This window comes from Chrysochloris asiatica, unplaced genomic scaffold, assembly GCF_000296735.1.
Source record: "Chrysochloris asiatica unplaced genomic scaffold, ChrAsi1.0 scaffold00090, whole genome shotgun sequence".
Lineage (NCBI taxonomy): Eukaryota > Metazoa > Chordata > Mammalia > Afrosoricida > Chrysochloridae > Chrysochloris > Chrysochloris asiatica.
In genome coordinates, this window is record NW_006408608.1 from 11,247,112 (window position 1) to 11,268,075 (window position 20,964).

At 52.9% G+C, this 20,964-nt stretch overlaps 1 protein-coding gene across 1 annotated transcript in view; it reads left to right on the forward strand.

Moving 5' to 3' along the window:
• CASZ1 (castor zinc finger 1) overlaps nucleotides 1-20,964 on the forward strand; it is a 166,556-nt gene that overhangs the window by 91,350 nt on the left and 54,242 nt on the right. Inside the window, exon 3 of the mRNA XM_006866394.1 lies at nucleotides 9,716-9,768. The gene's annotated coding sequence lies outside the window, so the exon portion shown is untranslated. The remainder of the gene's footprint in view (nucleotides 1-9,715; nucleotides 9,769-20,964) is intronic.

A 20,964-nucleotide genomic window follows, 5' to 3' on the forward strand; every position in this document is an offset into this window, starting at 1 on the left:
GCTTTTCTTTCTAGTCTATTTTCATCTGGAAGCTTCATTGAAACCTGTCCACCCTGTGTGACCCTGTTGGTATCTGAAAAACCAGCGGCATATTTTCTAGCATTGTAGCAGCATGCAAGCCACCACAGTACGATAACTGAAAGATGGATGGTGGACACCCTCCTAACTACCCCCTGAAGTCAGTTAGTAGAAGGGAGCGCAAGGTTAGGCCAGCAGGCCTGAAGCTGCAGCTGGCAGGTCAGCCTCATAGCAATCCCTGACTTTTGATGGTGGAGGAACAGGATTAGCTCAGCTGCTTGGGGAGAAACAGAGGCACTTGAAGGAGAGGCTGGGTGGGGGCTGAGCTGGCCAGGAATAGGGCAGAGGGTGAAGGAAGCTGCAGAAAGGCCAAAGCCCGGAGACAGACAGAACGAGTAAGTGGAAATGACAGGGGCAGGCCAGACCTTTGTCCTGCAGCCTGATTAGAGAGTCTGCCCTGGATTTCTGAAACTTTGGGATGTTGTCGGACAAACTGGAGCTTAATTCTGTCAGAGCGCTGGAGAGATTAGAATTGACATCCTGGGAGCACATTCCTGCCTGGGCAAAACTCCAGCCCCTGCTGGGAAAAACCTGTGAAAGCATGGCCTGCCCAGTAATTGGGGGCCATCAGCCCCAGGGGCCACTCCAACCTCATGGGCCTGTGCCAAGGGCCTCCTGAAAGCCACGCCATGCTGCTGGAAGGTTCGGGTTTAGTCGAAAGACTGTAGGCTCAGCATAGTCTCAGAGTCCTACATCTTGGGTCTGAGCCTTTCTTAGCTGTGAGGTCTTAGGCAGAGTGCTTAAGCTTGTTGAACCTCAGTTTGTTCATCTGTAAAATGGGGCAAGTCTTCCTTCTGGACTTGCAACAATGCCCATCTCAGGGCTTGGTACATAGCAGTTACTTTGTGAGCTGCCTTTTCCTTTCAAGTTGGAGAACAGTGGCGTTATCTGGGGAGCATGGCAGAGAGAGGGCTGAGTTGGCCGTACACATATGAGAAAAAACACAGCTCTGTGTGTGCAGGGAAAGGTAGAGGCAAAACCAGGGAAGCTCAGCAGGTTTTTTCCTCACACTTAATGCAGGTGGCATAGCCAGGGCTTGCTGGAGGGGGAGAACGGCTTTTCTTGCCAACCTGACAGGGCACTGCAACTCAGGCACTTGGGAGGGCCCTGCCCTTTGCACTGAGTGGGTCCTTCCCCATAAGCCCAAGAATAGCCTTATAGGTGGTTTCATCCTTCCCTGAAAGCTCAGGAGCCCCACCCCAACTAAAATGGCCAGGAGAACTCACTGTGGGCCTGCCCTTCAGAAACTTTCAGTCCAGGGAAGCTTCCTTTTGGGGAGCAAGATGAAGTCGGGGGACCAGGATGAAACTGAGCACCGTAGCCCAAATCAAGATGCTTTGGGAAAAACTGAGCACCCCCTTCTCACTTCCCTCCAATCCTAATGACTTTTAAATATTGGTAAATATTTTGGCTCAGGCAGGCTCTCATGGCAGAGAGCAAAGCTGTCTACAGTTCAGGACCTACAAATTATTTATTAAAGATCTGAGATACGGCGCAATTATGTGGAAAGAACCCAAAAAAATTAAATAAATAAGGTGCAAAATAAATAAATAACAGCCGCACTGGCCTCTTGAAGGCTTGGGGAGCCGCGCACATGATTGCCGTCTTGATGAAATCCCCCCGGATGTAATGAGCTGATTTTCTGCTGTTAATATTGCATCTGCTGATGAAGGATTCGTTAGGATAATGGAACGAAGCTAAAATATAAATGACTCCCTGTCAAGAAGCAGCTTTTGTTTGTTGATCTCCTGACAGTCCCTGGGCCAAAGCAGAGGTTTGTGTGTGCACACGCATTCTGGAGCAGGCAGGGTGAGGCACGAGGTTGAGGGGGGCTGCCCCCAAGGACCTGGCTTTCTAGCTGCCTGTTTAGCTTTGACTTTCCCAGTGAGGTGGGACTCCCCCACTTTGGGAAGCCCCAAAGCCCTATGGGTGGGACAGTCATCGACTCAGAACCTCCCTCCCCATCCAGAGAGCAGTTGGCAGGGGGCCCCAGTGAAGTTATCTGGGGAGCCTGGCAGAAAGAGGGTTGAGTTGCTGCGTTGGGCCGAACGTACATGAGAAGAAACACAGAGCTAAGTGTGCTGGTACCCATAGCACTGCCACCAAGTGGATCACAACTCAGAGCGACCTCATGGAACAGTAGAAGTGTTTCCTAAGGGTTTCGAGACTACATCTTTCCAGGAGCACATAGCCTCATCTTTCTCCGAGGAGCAGTTGAATTTGAACTGCTGACCTTGCAGTTAGCAGCCCAACACGTAACCCATAGCATTTACTATTTGCCAGACCCTATGCTAAACATAAGGAGTCCTGGTGTGGTGCTGTGGCTTAATGTGCTGGACCGCAAGGGCGGTTTAGTCTCTGTTCAAGCTCACAAGCCACTCCTCGGAGATGCGGCGCAGTTATGTGGAAATAATCCAAAAAATTAAATAAAGAAGGTGCAAAATAAATAAATAACAGTTGCACTGGCCTCTTGAAGGCTTGGGGAGCCACGCACATGATTGCCGTCTTGATGAAATCCCCCGGATGTAATGAGTCAGAACCGACTTGATGGCACTTAACAACAACAACAACATGCTAAGCATCAAGTCTTGGTATAGCACTGTGGAATAATGAACTGGACTGCAAGGTCAGTTTGAACCGCAAGGCCAGTGGTTCAAATCCACCAGCTGCTCCTTGGAAGCTATACAGGTTGCTATGAGTTGAAACAGACAACAGCAATGCTAAGCATAGGATTCCTGGTGTGGCGCTGTAGGATCAGCACTGGACTTCAAACCACAAGGTAGGCAGTTCACACCCACCAACTGCTCCTCAAAAACCCTTTACAGGGTTGCTATGAGTCGAAACCAACCCACTAACACTTAACAACAACGCTGAGCATCTCAGAAGAAAGATGAAGGCTTCTGCTCTTGCAAAGATTTGAAAAGCCTCAGAAACCCTATACAGGGTCGTTATGAATTGGAACCAACTCAACAGCACTTAACTTAACAACAACAACAATTGTAAGCTTCCTTTCATTGGATCTTCAGAATGACCACAAGAGCGGAAGCTCGGTGCAGGTAGAGTCTTGGTTGACCACTGTAGTCTAAGTATAGGAGAGTGTCTAGCACTTACTGAATGAGGTGACTTTGAGGTAGGGACTCTTGTTGCTCCATTCTCTGCTAGTGAAGCTGAAGCTGTAAGGAGTTTAGCAGCTTGCCCCACTGGACCACATGGCAGGAAGTGGTAGAAACAATATTTAAACCTGGCTCTCACTGACTCTGCTATTTCTCTTTTGTCTACCTCATGACAAGCATGGGCTCATGCCCATAACATGGGCTTGGTAAGAACCTGCTGTTGTCTATAGAGCAGGGGCAGGAGGGATCTAGGGTTCTCTTTATGGTGGAGGGGCTGGGCAAAGGCCAGTGTAGGTGCCATCCTTCTGTGCCAGATACTCTATCCAGCACCTGGGGGAAACCTTGTCATCTTCTTGGCCAGCACCACTCCTCACCTTAACCTTTGAGGTCCCAGACCTATGGGGATCCCACGCACAGTGCCATCTCCATGATTGGGTGCAGATCAGACCATTGTGAACCATTGGATTTTCATTGGCTGACTTTTAGAAGATCACTGGGTCTTTCTTCTTAGTCCATCTTTGGCTAGAAGCTCTGCTGAAACTGTTTTAGCATCATAGCAAAGCTCAGCTTTCCACTGACAGAAGGGTAACAGCTATGCGTGAGACATATTGAGCAGGAATTGAACCCGGGTCTTCCTCATTGTTGTTGTTAAGTGCCATTAAGTTGGTTCCAACTCAAAGTGACCCTGTAATAGGGTTTCCAGGGAGCAGCTGGTGGGTTTGAACTGCCAACCTTGGGGTTATCCTACAGTGCCACACCAGAATTCTACCATTAAACTATCACTGAGCCGCTCTTGAGGCTCTTAGAAAGAGAAAGGGCAAACCAGGCCACCAACTTGGACCCTTTTCAGGGGGAAGATCAGAGTCCTTGCTGCCTTGGTGGGGCTGGAGCTCTGGGACATGAAGTGTTTCTTCCTCCTGGGGGGATGTAGGCATCATTCTTCTCCTGGGCCCCCTGAAAGAGGAAGATATCTATGCTCATACAACTCCCTGGCTAGTCGTGGAGGTTTGGCTTGGATCAGTTCTCAAATAGGACAAAGGGTGGGACTGCACCCACCAAAGGACCCCTCAGGGTCCAGTTGGGGAAGTCAGAAGCAAAGAGGGTAAGTGAGAGAACCCAAGGTTGGTGCTGACCCATCAAAGCCGCCATCAGTTACTGGATGGAGAAGGGGCCACACTAGATTTTTTTTTTTTTTTTTTTATGTTATTAAGAATGTTTCCTGAGCCAAGGCTTGATAGAACAAAATGGCAAAACCTGCCCTTAGCCTTGAGGAGTCCCAGCACAGCACTGTAAAATAAGCACTGGACTGCTAACCAAAATGTTGGCAGTTCAACTCCACCAGCCACTCCTTAGACACCCGATACAGGGTCGCCGTAAGTCAGAACAGGTTTAATGGCACTGAGCAACTACCCTGAGGAGCCCTGGTGGTGTATCAGTTAAGTGTTCAGCTGCTAACCGGAAAGTCAGTGGTTCAAACCCACCAGCTGCTCCATGGGAGAAAAGTGAAGCAGTCTGCTTCTGTAAAGATTGTTGTTGATAAGTGCCGTCAAGTCGGTTACAATTCATAGCGACCCTATATAGAGTTTCCATGGAGCGGCTGGTGAGTTTAAACCACCAACCTTGCATTTCAAAACGACTTTGCAGTCCAGCGCATTAAAAGATTGGTTGGTTATGTACCGTGGAACCGATTCCGACTCATAGTGACCCTGTACAGGGTTTCCTCATCTTTCTCCCACGGAGTGGCTGGTAGTTTCGAACTGCTGATCTTGAGGTTCGCAGCCCGATTCGTAACCACTACGCTACCAGAGTCCCTTACAATTTTAGAAATATTCTGGGGTAGTTCTGCTCTGTCCTGTAGGTTGCTATGAATCAGAGCTGATTCCATGGCCACAGGTTAATGCAATGGTTAATTGATTGGCTGCTAAGTGCAAAGTTGGTACTTTGAAGCCACCAGGATCTCCACCAGGAGAAAGACGTGGTGAGCTGCTTCAGAAAAGGTTACAGCCAAGAAAAACCTATGGGGCAGTTCTACTCTGTCACACAAGCTTGCTGTGAATCAGAACTCACAACTCACTCCAGAGCACCTAACAACAACCCCTAACTTTTAGGCCCTCCTTCTTTGACCTCCATTCAGATTTTTCATGATTTGGGCCAAATTCCAACCAACACTATGCTTGTAGAAACTTGAGAGCCAATTCGGAGGCTCCTCCAGTTCCCAAGTCCTGGCGCAGGGCTGACCCCCCCCACCCCCCCCCCCCTGCCCCTGTCTGCCTCCAGGTGTCAGGCTGGTTCCTGGGGAACAGGCCAGCACTCTGTCTGCTCCTCTGTCTAGATCCAACACCTGCTGGATGTGGCAGCCCCCGCCTCCTTCATTGTCCTTCTAAGCACTGTGTAAAAGTTCCGGGCTTCCTCTGACCTTACCGTTTGGCCTGGTTGTGCCGCGCTGGATGCTCCACATGGATGTCCCCTGGCGTTATTGCCAGGGTAACTGCCGGCCCTCCTCCCCCAACTCTCCTCCCTGCCACACTTTCTCATCTTTCTTTTCTTTTCCCCTCTCTCTCCCTTTCTCTTCCTGTTTCTTCTTCTTCTTCTTCACTCTTTAACATGGTTTTCCTAAAAAGTTTTTTAATCAATCAAATTTGAGGCAGAAAATAGGTTTTGTCACGCCTAGTCCCGGGGTAGTGTGACTCTCACGCAGGCTCCTGACAGCTCCTGAATGCAGGAAGGAGGCCAAACAGAATATTTCTCCAGGAAAATGCCCGTTTCCATGACGCTGCCCTTGTTGTCTGCCCTGCCCCCTCCTCGAGCTGCCGGCTGACATGGCCCCAGCCTGTGAAAGGCCGGAGCCCAGGAGAGGGTGTGCTAGAGGATTCAGGCTGTGAGCTGGGGGAGGGGACGGAGACAGCATTGGAGTAGGGGGCAGCTACAGCTGCCCCCAGCTAGCCTCCTCCGTGGTGTGGGTGGGCTAGGGAGCAGGTAGAAGCCGTGGGGACCAGGATCCTGGCCTGGGCTGTATAATCAGCCAAGCCTCATAAATACAGAGCTGGGAGGCCGTAGGTGAGATGCATTGAGGCCCTGTCCCGGATAGTTGGTAGCTGCAACCAGAGGGAACTGTGGATGGATGCTGGTCCTGGCTTTTCACCTTCCCGCTCTCCTGGCCTCCCCCTCTACTGCCTGCCCATGGAGACAACTCCTGGTTGTTTTTCCTGCCCTCCCTCCAGCCCCCTAAGAGCCTATTCCTCTCTGCTCTCAGCCCATGGCCTCCCTTCCTCTCCCCAACTTGAGTCCCTGCAGGCCTCTGGGTCTTCCCTCTCTGTCCTGCCAACACTCTCTTGTCCTCCTTCCCATCTCTGCCGTCACCTTCTCTTCTCTCTTCTCCTTTTCTCGTTCTCTTTTATAATTAATGATTAGTTTTAATTGGTTTGCTTAGGCAGCCTGACAGCAAATTAACAGAAGCCAGCTCAGGGTTGCCAGGCTTAGGCGGGGACCACCAAGCTGTGGCACTGGCCAGAGCAGGGCTGTCCCTGTAACCAGTGAGGTGGCAGGGTGGGCTCTCAGAGGGAGGGCCAAGCCACACCTGAGTTGAGCAGTGGCCAATGGGGAGAAGGCAACAGGATCCCCTTGCGTGTGTATAACCATAGCACGAGGCTCACACGTGTTGCTCACGTGTCCCCTTGGCTTCTCTGTGTACTTTTGCTTTGCGCCTTCCTGCAGAAGACATTGTCCAGGTCTTTAGAGATGAGGGTTAGGTGAAAGTGGCCAGGGTTTGCTTTCATTTGTGCCAAGAGCTGATGGGACTCATAGCTCTATGCTTATGGACACAGGCCCTGGTCACAGGCTGCTGTCATGGGTTTGCTCAGCTGTTTGACTCCTGTTAGCCTCCATAGTCCACAAGCTCTAGGATCTAGTTCTTTTTCAGAACCTTTTGGGTCCTCAGTATTCGGATCTGAGTATATGGGATTAAGATCATTGGATGGATGGATGGATGGATGGATGGATGGATGGATGGATGGATGGATGGCAGAAAGTGGGAATGCTGGCATTTCATATACATGTTCTGCCAGGATAACCCCAGAGCCCCTAGAAATGAGAAGAAAGGGTGTTCCTTTTCTTTCTTAGCTAAGAGGAGTTTCACTTCATTTCAGCTTTTTTGAACATAGGACTCTGCTCTCCTGGGTCTCTTCAGCTGTTGTACCTCTCACCTGGCCTTGCATTCTGGTTCTCTGCCAGGCCTGGGGCCACCTGATCACTCACTCCCACAGGTCAAATCCAGACACAGCAGACAGTGGAAGACAGAAACAAAAGCAGATGCCCGGACCAGGAGATAGACACCAAGTTGAACTCCTGGGTACTTCCCAGGCCCCCGTGGACTTCCTGAATCCATCAGTGCCCCAGGTCCCACCAGTAACTGGACTCCTTGCTCTTGTCAGCCAGGCCAACTATCCCTGGGCACTCAGGACAGAACCTGAGTGTGCATTCTGGTCCCCATGCAAAGAGCATCTCTGCCCCTCCTCCACCCCTAACCAACTCCTGGAAAGTTTCCTCCCCTGATTGTTCTCGTCTGATCAGATCTGCAAGTTGCTCTCTAAGCTTCTTGTCACATTTTGACTTAATGAAGTGCAACTGCTGAGGGATTTGGGTTCAGCGCTCCGGTCTCCCGTGCTCCCTTGTTGTCAGAAAACAGGGGTGGTTGGGGACGGCAACACTGAGCTGCAAGTCGTTATCATTCCGGTCAGTCTGTTTAACACAAAATTAAACAAAGAACTAATTAGTGCCTCATGAATTAATAAATGCACAGTTGCCGGGGAGGATGGGAGGGGAGAAAAAGGTGGTAGAAGGGAGATACTGGAGTTGTGCAGTTGGGGGGCTTTGGGGGGTCCGAAGGAGGCTGACCAGGGCACCTGGAGAAATCTCAGTCCAGGAGAGTGGAATGGTCCCAACTGTGAGAATGACCCAGCTGAGCACTGGGCTGGTTGAGACCCACACCTTGACAACACACCCACCCACCCTTCCACCCAGTACCCTCCAGTGGAGTCCAGTGACTCTGCCTCCTTGTCCCCAAGCCCTACTTGCTCTTCTACTTCATCCTACTCTTCTTCAAATTGTGCCTTTTTCCACTGTTTCTTCCTCTCCCCACCCCCCCACTGTCTCTATGCTGCCCCCTATCTGGCTGGCTGTCCTAAAGCATCCATCAGCTGACCCAAGGACAGCCCTCCTCGTCCTTCCTATCCCACTAGGCCCTAAGCCACCCAGCTCTGTGTCTGGCAGAGTGGATTCCGCCCTAGTGGGATACCTTCCCCCACACAGCAACCCATCAAAGAGCCAGTAGAGGGCTGAGCCCCTCCTCAGGAGGACATGTCAAGAACAATTAGCGTTATCTATGTAAATATGTCCTGGGAACTGAAAGAGCAGGCAGCGGGACTGGGTGGCATTCCGGAAGCCCAGTCCAAGGTCACCTCACCTCCCACAATCCCCCTCAATCTGATTTGGGGATTACACCGTCTAAGGAAATTGGTGTTGTTCCTCTTGCATCATCAATAAGATACAAATGAGAGAGAAGAAAACATAGTAAACAGAAAGCTCTCCCTGAGTCCGAGCTGAGGTCCAGGGGGCAGGCATGGCTCAGACCTGGGTAGGTGGGCCAAAGGCTCGGTGGGCTTTCTGTCTTCTTTGAGCCTGGTTCCCCATACTCACTCTCTAGACTGGATGGCTGGAGCTCAGTGTCTGCTGGCAGACTAGGCTGAGTTGTGTTTGCTAAAGACCTTCCCTCACGTGGTACCGTTTCCCCGCTTCCTACCTAGACCCCAGCATGGGTTGTTGTAACTCATCAGTAGCACCTCAGGGTGGATGATGCTGTCAGGCAGCCTACCCTTGAAAGCCCTACCCTTGGAACCCTGTTCCTGGCCCACCCATGCCCTTCTGCCACTTGCAGGGCCTAGGGAAGGAGAGTAAAGGAGTGGACTAGGGGGGTAGGGGAAGCGGTGTGCTATATTCTGTCATCGTTTACAGGGACCCCAGCCCAGCCACCATAGTTGCACAAAGGGTCCTATGGGAGCATGTAGGGCCTGTAAGCAGCACCAGCCAAGTACACTCAGTGTGGACTCCTCTCTCTGTTCTGTGGGAGGCATCCTGAGAACCCCATTTCTACTGTAATCAGCTTCTACCGCTTTTGAAGTTTTTTCAGACATTGGCATATACTTGTTTGTTGTTAAGTGCCGTCGAGTTGGTCCTGACCCATAGCGACCCAGTATAGGGTTTTCAAGGAGCTGCTGGTGAGCTTGAACCACTAACCTTGTGGTTAAACTGACTTTGCAGTCCAGCACATTAGCCCACTTAAACGGGCCCAAATCATTGCCAGCTCAGTACATCTGGATTCTTGGCCCTTCTTGGTCCCCCTGGCACATCAGTCCCTTGGCTGATAGGGTGGCAGGGCCACACAGCAGGCATGGAGGGTGTGCAGCGGGGTCAGGGGCTTCTTCCCTTAAAGATCTGCAGGCTAATAGTGCTCTTTTCTGTCTCCCCAGGATGAAGTGACGCCCCCAGCTGTGTGCGAGGAGCCTCTAGGACCCGGTACAAGGTAAGGCCTGTATCCCCTTCCTAACCCTTGTGCCCCGCCCCTGCTGATGAGCACCACTGGAGACTCCTGTCAGCTGGGCTGAGTCCCAGCATGCCTGGTACCCAGACTGGGAAAGGCAAAAGGGGACAGGATGAGCACCTTGCAGCTTGTCTTTGACTAGCAGAGAAGTTGGGCCACATCAGTTTGGATACCAGGCTGGGGACATGCAGATGACAGGCTTTTGGTAAGGAATGTGTCAAGGAAACGTGGAGCAAAGGGACATCTGTGGTGCCAGGGCATGTGTAGACCAGCGGGCACCACACCCAGCTTCCAGCAGCATCTCTGCAGTGCTATCTGCCCTCCCCGGAAGCACCAAGAACCAAATGGACATGAAAACCTTAGAGTCTAGCGCGGTCTCTCTCACTGGCTACAGCGGTCTCTTCCTCCTTGAAAGATTAGCAAGGGAAGAAAGGGGCTGTGGACCTGAGTCTGAGAGCAGGCGGCGGGGGTCCTGCCTATGTCCAGGTCCAGAGTTCCCTGCAGCTGGACACACTGGGCTGCCCAACCTCGCTGAGTCTGCATAGGCAGCGTGGGTACCCCCATTGATGCAGGAGCCTTGGGGCCACCAGGCCTCCGGCCCCAGGCAGCGGCGTGTCAGAGGTGACCGGTGGAACGCCAGTGTTATGTAAATAGCGGGGTCTGCCCGGCGGGCGAGCTGGCTGGCTGCAGCCATCCATCATCCAGCGCGGCGGGGCAGGGGACAGACGCGGCACCGTGCGCCTGGCTCCAAACCTGTTTGTTTTCCCTTTGTCTCACGCGTTTCGGGGGCCCGGCTGCGACAGGCTCCGGGTTTTGTCCTGGCGGTCCCCTCCCCCCAGGAGGACGGGGGAAGGGAGGCGGTTCGCCCGGCTCCCATCGCGGCATCTCTTTGGGACTTCAAAGGCTCCCCCCAGTATTGTCTGTGCCTGGCAGGCAGTGGCCCTGAAAACGTGATCAGAGGCGGCCCGGTGTAGGGCAGGCGCGGCCCGCGCCCTGCGCTCTCACTGGGGCCTGTGGATTCCTCCCTTTGCCGCCAACACCACCCTGGTTACAGTGCTGCTCCTGGGGTCTCCCGTGCCTGTGGCCATCGAGGTCCCAGGCCCCTCATCCTGTCCTCCTCTCCTAATGGCAGTCTTGCTCCTCTCTCAGGGAATCAATGGCCATAGAATTTTGAGTGCTGGCCGCCTCCAGCCCTTCCTATCCTCCACAAGAAACTGAAGTCCAGTGGAGGGTAGTTGGGGACTTGGGTCTCAGTTCCCCTGCCAGTGCTTACTCTCTCTCCTTCTTCTCCACCCTCTGCTGGTCAGGAGACCTTGCTTCCCCCTTAAGTCTCTGGCTCTGCATCCTGTCCAGCCTTGCCCTTCTCTCCATGCTGGTGGGCACCAACTTGGATGGCATTCTTGGGCAGTGGGATAGATACAGGCCTCCCAAGTCCTCAAGGTGTTGGTTGTCCATTCTTTGGAGGAGAGGATGGCAAACTACAGGCCCAAGCCCAAATTTGGCCCGCTGACTGTTTTTGTAAATAAAGTTTTATTGGAACAGAGCCACACTCAATGGGTTGTGCTATTTGTCTGTGGCTGCTTGTGCTCTACAGTGACAAAGTTGAGGGGCTGCAACAGGGACTCCTTGGCCTGCAAATCCTACACTACTTATTGTTTGGCCCTTGACAACCCTTGGTCTGGAGGTCCCAGCCCCTGTACTGTGTGCTACCATGCATGGGACAACTGAGAGGCCCTGGCATTTGTCTGGAGGCTGCAAACCTCTGCAGTCGTCCTGGTCAGGCTTGGAGACCACATTCTCCCTCCTCTCCTGGGGATTTTCCCACTGCTCCGTTTCTGCCTGATAGCCACCTGTCTTCAGAGCTCTTGTCCCAAGACCCCCACATCTCTAGCCTTCAGCCTTTATGTGAGCTCCTTAGCCTCAGATCCTCTTTTGTAAGATGAGAAGAATATCAACTTTGCTGGGTTGTGGAGACAAGTCCGTGAGCTAATGCGGCTGAGAATGACCAGTCTAGGAACGAACAGATAGTGGGTGCTCATGTTGCCTCAGAGCCTGGGGCTCCCAGGTGTGGGAGGCTGCAGCTCCCATGAAGTGCCCCACCCTCTGCCCTCTGGAGCTTGGCGTCTGACTTCTTGGGAGGAAATGAGCTTTCTGATTCCAGGGAGCACTGTGGAAGGTGTGTGCCCATGGGTGGTGTACAGGGAAAGGTCAACAGTGACCACTGGATCTTGTCAGGGATGTGCCTCACTGAGTACCACTTTCTCCAGCTGTAAAATGAGGGCCCTGACCACCTTACTCTCTGCTCTAGAAGGTGGTTGCAAAGGGGAATAATTGGGCGTGCTTTGGGGGTGGCTGTGACTGTGTTATGTTGGCAGGTCCTGCTGAGAATGAAGCATGAGTCTGGGTCCAGGTTGGGGTTGTCCTGGGGGAGGTGGAAGCAACTTTCAGTTTTAGCTAAGCTGGCTTTCGGGGTCACTCTGGGGGCTGACTGCACCAATTCAGGGACCTGAGCTGCTCTGCTACCTTACTGCTGCAAGCTCATCTGACAGCCAGGCTCCAAGCTCGAAAGGCTGGCAGGGAGGGAAGCTGTATAGGTCTGAGATGGAAGTCGGCTGCGCAACCTTCAGCATGCTGGCTGCTGCTCCCACTGGGCCTCTCTTCCTCTGCTCTTCCTGTGGCTTCCTCACCTTTTGTGACTCTCTTTTTTCCTCCAGGCCTGCTCTCTGCACCCCACTAGTTCCTTTCCCTCTTCACCTTCCCACCACCCATACCACCCCCTTCAACTCCATGGTACACACTCTCGTTCTGTCTCTCTCTCCTTTTCATCTACTCGGAAGGCTTTACTTTACTTCCTTGTCACCCTAATTGATTGCATTAACCTTTCAGCGTATTGGATTTCCTCGGCATCATGCAGAAAGCCCTGCACAGTATGCTTATAATCTGAGCCATAATGGACAGTTTGCAGTCAACAAGCCCTTTCTCCCATTGGCCCCATTGACATCTCTCTTGCCCCAGGCCACCAGAGTCCCTTCCCCTTCTGGCAGGGGTGGGCCCTGGAAATAGACACACCCTCTTCTGAGTCCTGGATGGATTCTCTGCCTCTCTTCCCCTGATCCTGCCTCAGGCCCTGGGGAGGCTTGGCCAGACCTTTGATCTCTTGTCCTCTCTGTGTGGATTTCTGCTCCCAGGACCCTCTCTGTGAGTGGCTGAGGGGGCCAGTTTGGATTTAGTGAACCAGGATCCCTGATTCCACCCAGATTGTTCTCAGAGCAAATCCAGGAGACTTTGAGGGGAGGGAGGTGTGTGTGTGTGTATGTGTGTGGGGGGGAATAATGGTGACCAGGAGATAGAAGCCAGGATGGTAAGACTTAGTCTCTTATACTTCAGACATGTTGTCAGGAGGGACCAGTCCCTGGAGAAGGACCTCATGCTTGGTAAAGCGGAGTGGAGAATCAGAGAAAAGGAGGAAGACCCCCAACGACATGGATTGGCACAGTGGCAGCAGCAATAGGCTCAAGCATAGCAATTGTGAGGATGGAGCAGCGCTGGGCAGTGTTTTGCTCTGTTGTGCATAGGGTCCAGGTCGCTATGAGTCAACTGACTTGACAGCACCTAACAACAGCAACAGGAGATGGAAGGTAGCTATGAGGCGGGAAGGCAGAAAAAGGGGTGTGTCTGAGCCAAGGGAAGAGAGGGATGAAAACCCATAGGGTCAGGGTGGCAGCAGTTTCTACAGGTGGACAGAAAGCAGGCACTCAGATTCCGATTTGGTCCTATGTTCCCATACCAATCCTGGGGTCATGAGACTTGGGTGTGTGGTAGGAGATGTCCTGGAGTCTCTACTTCCTATTAGACATTTGGCACAGGCTGTGGGCTGGCTTGAGGGGCAGGCAGGATCGAACGCGAACCAGCTTCTCAGTCTGGGGGAGATGCGCTCCCTCAGACCAGTTGCCAGCTGGGCATCTGTTTGTCCAGTGGTAGGGCAGAGGCACCAGCTCTATGCCAGCCCTGGTTCTGGAAGCTCAAAGAGGCCTGGCCCCATCTGTCCAGGCTGGGGCTGCCAACCCTCAGACCCCATAGCCAGTCAGCAGGTCTTCATTCAAGACAGGTTGAATGCATTAGTGTCAGGGTGTCAGGTCCAAGAGCAGGACGGGAGCTCCCTGTTTGCCCTGGTGCTACATCCTCCCTCCCTCCCAATCTCTCCCCCACCCTCTGTCCATCAAATTCCCCTCCTGACCACCCACCCCACGCCTCCCATCACTCCATCACTCTACAGGGCAAGCTTGGGCAAGAGGAGGGGGGACCTCGGCCCTTCCCATCTTCTCAAAGGGATTTGGGGGGGTGGGCAGAGGGCACCGCAGGGAGAAGCCAAGCGGCGAATTCAAGTTTGGTGATTGTCAGTGTCAGGAGAAGCTAAATAACCCTGTAACTAGTATGAAGGTGAATTCACGGTCTGCCGCACATGGAAAATATGAGCGCTCTGCGCGACGGGAAGCACGTGTGGCCAAAGCAGCCGCCTGCCACGGTGGGCAGCCTCCTCTCTAGGGAGCCCCCACACACACACACACACACAGAAAGCAGCAGGGAAAGGCTGTGGACTCTCATCCCTGCTGTCCAGGAGCTACCCTACCCCCGGCCAAGTGTCCTGGGACAACTCAGCTGCTTGAACACTGGCCTGGGCACCAAGGGACCAGGGAAACAAAACCAGACATGGATACCAGGCCTTGGGATGCCTGCCTGTCCATCCTGAGCAGTGTTGATAGCTCATCTTTATTGAGTACTTACTCTGTGCTGTGAACGGATGACAACTTGTGCGCAAGGTCTGTTTTTCTTGCCCTCTTTTTATAACCGCTTTTGTGGTGGTGTTAAGTGCCATAGAGTTCGTTCCAACTCATAGCGACCCTGTATAGGGTTTTCCAGGAGCACTTGGTGAGCTTGAACTACCGACCTTGTGGTTTAAACCGACGTTACAGTCCAGCGCATTAACCCACAGTGCTATACCAGAACTCCTTTATTGAGTTGTAATTCACATGCCATAAGGCCCCCCCTTTTCAAGTGTACAATGCAGTGGTTTTAGTCGCCGAGCTGTGCAGCCTTCCTCACTGTCTAATTCTAGAATATTTTCATCAACCCAAAAAGAGACCCACGTACCCATTAGCAGTCACTCTCCATTCCCTATCCTCCAGATCCAAGCAACGCACTGGTTTTTATTTCCTTTTCATGCAGAGAAAATGAGAGACTCAAAGCGCCAGAGCTGCACAGGCCAGGACAGTGGTGGAGCTGGGATTTGGACCCAGGCAGCTAGACTCCAGAGTTCCTTATGGGACCACACGAATGTCCTGGCTGGCCCCCAAACACACACGTGCCATACCACATGTTTCTAACAATCTGGGCTCAGGCGTGTATATGCGCCATCCCAACACGTAGGCCCAGGAGGCGACACGTATTTCTCCTCCTCTCCCCAGGTACGCTTGTGATTTGGTCCAGAACAGTCTCACTCCCCTCATGAGGACAGCCAAACTCCCCTCCTCTGGTATGCTCCTGCTTCTAGAGGAAAGGGTGGGCATCAGAGCAGGCAGCCGAACAAGGGAGCTGAAGCGACCAGTGAGACCTTAGAGAGTTGGGAATTTCAAAATGAGAATTCCCTATATCTCCGGTGGCTGATCATTGTAACTGAAATCAAAAGCCAACAGTACATTCCAGACTAGATCGCTGCCTGGGTTGGAGCCACAGGCTGGACCCACAGGGGCAGTGTGATTTGCTCGGTTCCCCTGCATCTGTCTTTCCTTCTGTTTGTTCTTTCTCACACTCTCTCCTCTGCTTCTGCTGTTTCTTCCCCCTCTTTTTCTTCCTATACCTCCCCTCCCTTTCCTTCACACACAAAAACTTGAAGAAAAAAAAGTTTCTGTGGCCCCACTCGTGCACTGGCAAAATTTGGGAACTGAAGGGCGACACTGTGACTGATTCTGATAAGAGATAAATGCACGGAGGAGAGACAATGGGAAAGGTAGACATGAGAGAGAACAAGGTTGGTGGATTTGGTTTGGGGTTTTTTTCCTTCTTCTTTCTACCTCCAAAAGCGGAGGATCCGGCCCGGCCAGTTTGGATATTTATTAAGAAAAAGCCAAAGATAATTAACTTTTTTGTTTTTGTTTTGTTTGCGGGTGCCTCCCCTGCTGGCACTCCTGACTGCCTGGTAAATTAAACCTGCTTCTGCTCCCTGGTTGCTGGGCTGCTGAGGGCTTCTTTGCTGCTGGCCGCCGGAGATTGCCAGAGCAATCCGCTGCCCACCCAACCACTTCCTTGGGTTTCATACCTTGAGTCAATTTATGCCATCTCTGATGCCACCTTCCCAGGCTCTCCTGACTCTCAGAGAACCCTTTAGAACAGGGTAAGTGGCCTGTGGGGTGTGGGGAGAGACAGGGGGTGGGGGGAGGAGAGGCTACCCTTTGGAGTTGTGGCCAGCACTTCTCTAAAAGGAAGTGAAGGTAAGAGAGTGAGCTACTCTACTGGAACAAAGGTGCTCCTTCTGGTCAGGTCAGGGCTGTTGTCTTCCTGGGGCAGGGTAGGAAGGACAGAGAACTAGCTCGTTGAGCTGCAGGGAGAGACTAGATTTGGGCCATGTCAACCGCCAGTCCTGTGGTACACCATTAGAATTCATGCCGCTAGGAACATTATGGAGAAGAGTCTGGGTCCTCGAACCATCCCATTGCTATCTGTCCATGCGCTACACCAACCAGCTCCTTCTACTCCTGCCTGGGACCCAGCCCACATCATCTGGGGCCAGCAGTGTGGTTTAGTGCATGGGTGCTTGGGTAAAAAGCGATCTCTGCTCTGTAGCCCCAGAACTACTCAACACCTCAAGACCGGGCCATGACTTGGGCCTGAGCCCTGTCCTGTACACCAAGGAGGTGGTAGCTTTAGAAGAATTGGTAGGGAACAGAGTTCAAGTGTATCCCAGGAGTTAGAACAGCCAAAGTGAGGAAGGCAGGTCCTCCCCAGGGACTAGCAGAGCCCTGAGTTGGTTGGGATCAGGGGTGTGGTTTGCCCCTTGGTTTAATTAATATGCACGGTCCCTCCCCTACCTAGGCCCCCTCCCCTGGCTTCTTCCCACCTGGAAAGTAGTCAGCCATGGAGGTCCCTCCAAGTGGGGAATCTGCTTTGGAGTTGGGCACAGTAAAGAGGGCATTTTTCAAGGATCTCGCTGGCCTTTTTTTTTTCCTCTGAAATATAAGGATGTGCAATTTTTTTGGTTTCAATTTAGCATTGGAGAATTTTATAATTTAGTAATTAAAATCTCTGATAGGCTTTAGAAATTGCGGCTAATTGAATTTAATGGGAAGATGATTTTCAATTTTATTTGATTACCGGGACCCCTGGCATCGGTATTTATGGGAAAAAAATGGGAAATGTGCTGTGTGGGCTAAGATGGCATAATTGAATTAGGGATAATCGGATTTCTCCGTCATGAATTTCACTATAATTTTCCTATAATTTTCCATTAGATATCTAGTTTACAAATATTCACAAAGAAATGAAGCTCTTTCGGAATGGAGATTGCTGGCTAACAGGATTAGGGGGCCGGGCGTGCGGCTGTGCCAGCCCTATATGGCCCTAATGCAATCCTCGCGTCTGCCTTACACTTAGCGTGGCCTCAGCCCCTTGTTTTACCACCCACTTTGCTGCACCTCTCTCCCCTTTGTTCCCTCTTCATCCTTGTTTGTCCCTAGGCCCCACACCCACCTGTGTTGTGCCCTGTGGACAGATTTCCCCATCCCCTTGCCCATGCCATGGTGTCTCCCAATTCTGTCTCCACCTTACCACGAGCAGCTCTTGTCCATAGTGATCCCTTGCTCATGCTCCCCCTGACACCTTCCCCTCCATCACATGCACACACACAGCTTTCCTCACAGGTGCAAACACGCTTGTTCACATGCACACGTGGTCCTTTGGCCAAGGCTGCTGTGCCCTGGCCCAGTCGCTTCAGAGGGAACCAGTTTATTGGGATCTTGGGGTGGGGTGCAGGAACAAAAGGAGCTTTGTTCCAGTTTATGTGAAAGTTACAAATTCAAAATGAGAGTAGATAAAGCCTAAGATACCTGGTGTGTAAACAGGCTGGTGAGTGAGAAGGCCTCAAGCTCAGAAGGGAAACAGAATAAGTGGGCAAACTGGGGTATGAGGGGAATGGGAGCCAGCCATGGAAGCTGAGTTGTCCCTGGTACTGACGGGGGGGTGCCAGGGTTGCTTTGTAGGTTGTGGGGTGGGATTGCTTTGTAGGTTTTCCAGTCTTCTTTTTCTCTTGGGTGGCTGGTGCTTAGGAATGCTGGTGGCTCTGTACCTAAGGCCTGGCGACCAGTAGGAACTATGGCATTTGGGCTTTCCATCCCAGAGTCCCAGGCATAAATGTCTTCACTGTGGCCTGGGCTCAGGGTTGGAGAAGTGCCACTGGGGCAGTAAAAGAATCCGTTGACCTGGAGTTGCTTACTGTCACCACTTTAGGGTTGTCAAGGCAAAAATGGGCCATGAGCTTACAAATGAGACAGGCCTCTCCCCTTCATACAAGCACACCGCCCCCAAGAGAGAAACAGAGAGATGAATTTGGGGACCCCTCTGTCACATGATCTCTGTCTCACACCCCCACAACCTTGATGCCTCAGCTTCCATGTCAGACCTTCTCAGATCATAACCCGACAAGTTGACCTCTTCTTCTGTCTTCTATGATCTGTTTTCCTCCAAGGGAGGCCCCTTGCTCCTGAACCAGGCCTGTTAAACCTTCTGTGGTTGACTTTGGCTGTTCTCTTGGCAGAGTAGCGCCATGCCTCCTTCTACCAACCTGTTGGGTCCCTCCAAGCTGGCCATGCCTACTCTGCCTTCCTCTTCAACCTCTGTCAACCAAGTTAGGAACAGATTAATCTAGTTGGCCCTGCCTAGGTAATTGGAAGATAAAACTCTTCCTTTCCTCTCTATGCCTTCCTCTGGGGTATGAAAGGACCTGTACCTGACCATCATCAGCAGAAGCCCAGAAGGGTATTCAGAGCTGACCAGCAGGCTGTGGGGTTCACATATGCAGGGAGCTCGCCATACATGCAGAGTTCTTCAAATGCACCCAGAAATCACACCTTCCTCCTTAGCCTCTTCAGACTCTGTCTACACCCCCAATGCCCAGAAGGGGAAGCAGGGTCTTGAGATTGGAACCCCGATATTGGTTGTGGTACCACGGCCAGAGCGAAGCAGAGTCCTTGCTTTGGGGAGTCATGGGTGGGAGCTCCCAAAATGCATGTATAACCATGAACAGGCATGGTCACAGACAAGCCCTGCAATCCCAAGGAGGATTGTGGGGGCAGCAGAAACACATGGTCCTTTCAGCCTGGTCTTACTCAGCCTTTGGGAACATGTGGCTTCGTTTGTTTAACAGGTTCTTTTCCCTTATTGGGGACTTCTAGGGCCAGGGGAGACTCCGCAAAGCTTCTCAGTCTCTCTGGCTGCTATTTCTACATAGGGGTGGGGCAGGCCTGAGGGTGGACAGATGTACGGTAACCAGGAAAAGGTTGTCAAATAGGGGAGGATGCTAAAACACTCAGTAAGGCCATTTGAAACTTTGGATCAATCAGAAAAAGGAAGAACCAAAATAAGGAGAAAGTAGGAGAAAGAGTAGATTGTTAACTCTCTGACGTCTTTGCCCCAAGGCCTCCCTGGGCCCCTCCCTTTACTAAATAGAAATATTGCAAAACTAGGCCAACGCCATTTTCTGAATGCTGCCCAAAGACCAGAGAGCACCTAGGTCCTGGGCCCTCTCCTCATCTAAAAGCAGTGTGGCTTCGCCTGAAATAGAAGAGAAAAGAAAGGGAGAGGAGCTAGGAGAAGGGACAGAGGGGCAGTGAGAGGTGTGTGTGTGTCATTTTTACCTGAACAAGACTGTCCACTCCCTGCTCACCTGGCTCCCTCTTTCCAGGGTAACCTGGGTCTCAGCAGCAGGGAATTCTGGGAGTGCTAGGGGCTATGGAAGTGAGAGCACCAGATTGATTTCTCTGGGAAAGAGTGGCAGGGAGAGGACAATTTACTTAGTCCATCGAAGACAGGAAATGATGTCCAGTGCCCGACACGGCACAGGGTCTGACCTCGGGGACAGGGGGACAGGTGGCAAGACGCTGGCAGGCATGGTTGAGGGGTGCCGCGCTCTACATGGATCTTTGTGGGATCCGAGCAGAGGCAAGCTGGAAGAGGGCCAGGTGAAGTCGCATTTCTGGGGTAGGGGACGCGTCTGGGACAGGCTGCCCAGGGGGGTGAGGACAGCCAAAAGAGGTGCTTCCACCCGCCCTGGTGCGGGGCTGGGGACAGGCCGGGAGATCAGGGCTGTTCGAGGTGAGGAAGGGGAGCCCGTATCGCCTTCTTGAGATCCTGCGGGGGCAGAGGCTCCAGTCCGCCCGGTGGGGAAGGCAACTAGGCGAGCGAGCCAGGGCGCCAGGGTCCATTTAAGGCAAAACCCATCTGAGGCGGCCGCCGCGTCCGCGCCCCCTCGGGCCGGAGTGCGGGGGAGCGAGCTGGAGCTGACGTGTGTGTTTACCGACACACCCAGCTGCGCCGCCCGAGAAGCTTTTCTTCTTAAAACTAAAACAGAACAACAACAAAAACAAGGAAACTCGGAGCAAGGGGGAAACAGAACCTTTCTGAAGCCCCAGTTAGCCGCAAGTCCCGAGGAAGCAGGCCGGAGCGGGCTGCGCGAGGGCGGTGGGCGCGATCGCTGCGGCCGGAGCGCCCGCGCGGGAAAGTTTGCGCGGCCTCGGGCTGGGGCCGGAGGCGCGCCGCGGGGGTCCTGAGCGGCAGAAGCGAACGTTCGAGAGCGCGGCCGGGGCCCGAGAGTTGGCGCGGTGGCTCGTGCCCCGGCCCCGCGACCCTGGCTCCGAAGGGCTTTCTTCACACCCCCTCACACCAGGCTCAGCGCCCGGAGGCCCGCCCCCTCCTCCCCGAGTCAGATGCTGGGGAAAGCGTTGGCCACTGGAGCCGGCGCGCGGTCCTGAGAGGACCGTCGCCGGGGCTGGTGCGATGAATGCGCGCGCGCGCACGGGAGAGAGCGAGAAAGAGGGCGTGTGAGGCGCGGGCTGGTGCTCGCGCGGGAGGAGCGCGCGGGAGCGCGCATGTGAGGCGCCGGCGGGCGCGCGTCGGCGCGGCCGAGCTTGA